The sequence below is a fragment of the Ursus maritimus genome, unplaced genomic scaffold, assembly GCF_017311325.1.
Source record: "Ursus maritimus isolate PB19 unplaced genomic scaffold, ASM1731132v1 scaffold_35, whole genome shotgun sequence".
Classification (NCBI taxonomy): Eukaryota; Metazoa; Chordata; class Mammalia; order Carnivora; family Ursidae; genus Ursus; species Ursus maritimus.
In genome coordinates this window covers 16,854,652-16,856,459 of record NW_024426119.1, presented here as the reverse complement: position 1 = coordinate 16,856,459, position 1,808 = coordinate 16,854,652, and the positions used below count along the sequence as shown (strand labels likewise).

The following is a 1,808-nucleotide window of genomic DNA, read 5'->3' as shown; positions in this document are numbered from 1 at the left end:
TCTGTTAGCTTATAACCTTGTCCAAGTTACTGAAGCTCCTTGTCCTTCAGTTTTCCCATGTTTTGGAGTGGGGGGAGATTGTCAAACAGTGTTTATTGAATGTAAAGTAATCCCAGCCCCACGGGGAAGAAAATTCCAAGGAGAAAGAATAATACATGTTAAATACCCACCTGTGCATTCACACGTGCGCACACGCACGCACAAGCATGCATGCCATGTACATATCTAAGCTCCAACAGTGACAAATCAAACACCTGCCTCCCCCAGCCTGAGTGACAGCTATTAGGCAGTGGTGCAGAGGTGGGACTCCAGGATGGGTTCTAATAGCAGTAGCCTTGTCCCTCCCTGGCCCCTGACCTGTCCGAGGGAGCTAGGGTGCCTAGGAGGTAGGTGGCAACTCTTCCCCACTCTGCCACAGACATTTCTTGACCCGGATCTCATTCATGGCCTCTTCAATGGAGCGTGCATTCCTCTTGTTGGCCATGGGCACACAGCTGTAGGTCTGGTTGGCCTGTAGCATATGGGCCACATCCTTGGCTGCCCCCTTGCCAATGAGGTGGCTATACTTGTCCTTGTAGTTGCTAGCAGGGCTCACCACCATGGGCCCCTGCTGGGCTGCCTCCTCCTCCTGCCTCTGGGCCAGCTCCTTCAGCTTCTATTTCTCCTCCACCTTCTGCAGGTCCCACTCCTCCCCACGACAGTAGGAATCCAGCTCTTCATCTGAGGGTGCAAACTTGTTTTTGAATATCATGACATCGTGACACTCATCATCTTTCCCAAAGGAGAAGGATGTCAGGCCAGCCACTTCCACCATATTGTGTAGAATGTTTCTCTCTATTGTTCATCAGCTGAAACTTCTTGATCTGCCCCCTGTCTTGGATGAAATCTGACACCTCTTTCTCCGTCTTTTTGTTTGTTGTTTTTCTTGCTCCTGTAACATCAGGAGCCAATATCACCACCATCATTCAGGTGGTGGTCTACTCTCAGGCCTTGCACCGAGACTGCTGGTCACCAAGGCTGGGTGGTTTCTCCATGGAGCTCAGGATGGTGTCCAGTAGGTCCGCCATCTTGGGAGTCCAGTTTTCCCATTTGACAAGAATGTTGGGAAGGTTAAATGTGAACCTAGGTAGAGTGCCCTATATAGTGCCTGACCCATAGTAAGCACTAGAATAGTAGGATATTGTTGATTTTTCCCTGTTGATGTGGGACATGTCTATACCACCACTGGACAGGAACCCTGGCTTTCTGCTTATGACCTATACGGTACTTGGTCCTTTGGGCAGGTAGCCACCTCTCTTCTACTCCCTGCAGTTGCTGTGGTCAATAGATGGAGGAGGATGGGGGCCTTCTCATCACGTCCTCTCTCTCATCTGTCTGCATAGTGCCAGTGTGTGTGTGTGTGTGTGTGTGTGTGTGTGTGTGTGTGTGTATGCGTGGTGCACCTTGAGGTGGAGGGCTGGAATATGAGAAGGCTCAATAATAATGATTGAAAGAGAGAGGAAAAATTAAATACAATCTAAATATATCTGTTACTATATTATTTGTTAATGACCTGCAAAAAGTCTTGTTAACTAGATAGAAGCTAACAAAACTGCTTTTTCAAAATATTAAACCTCTGCACCCTAATTTTATCATGGCTTATGAGAGTGCCCTTCAATTCATGTATTAAACATGATGCATTTTTTAAAAGATTTTATTTATACTTGACAGTGACAGACAGCACAAGCAGGGGGAGCAGCAGCGGGAGAGGGAGAAGCAGGCTCCCCACTGAGCAGGGAGCTCAAGATGGGCGCTGTATTCCAGGGTCC

General features: G+C 48.1%; 1 pseudogene; it reads right to left on the bottom strand.

Moving 5' to 3' along the window:
* Positions 1-379: 379 nt before the first annotated feature.
* On the bottom strand, positions 380-1,067 carry LOC103676850 (annotated as a pseudogene).
* Positions 1,068-1,808: the final 741 nt, after the last annotated feature.